This window comes from Penaeus monodon, chromosome 27, assembly GCF_015228065.2.
Source record: "Penaeus monodon isolate SGIC_2016 chromosome 27, NSTDA_Pmon_1, whole genome shotgun sequence".
NCBI classification, from domain to species: Eukaryota; Metazoa; Arthropoda; class Malacostraca; order Decapoda; family Penaeidae; genus Penaeus; species Penaeus monodon.
In genome coordinates this window covers 25,892,458-25,892,698 of record NC_051412.1, presented here as the reverse complement: position 1 = coordinate 25,892,698, position 241 = coordinate 25,892,458, and positions in this window count along the sequence as shown.

Below are 241 nucleotides of genomic sequence, written 5' to 3'. Positions count from 1 at the left end.
GCGGCTGCGATCGTCGCGTCGGCCCAAGTTCCATACAATGCCTTATCCAAGTGAATGCACCCTCGACGGGGGCCTACACACTGGTAGTCTCTTATCAACCTGTAGATTTTGTATATCGTGGAGATGTGCTCCGGCAGATTCCGGCTAAGGAATGTACTTCAGAAAGCCATAGCTACCGTTCTAGTTGATACCTTCCGAATTTAGAAGCAACTGTTGTATTTTAGATGAGGTCTATTCGGCA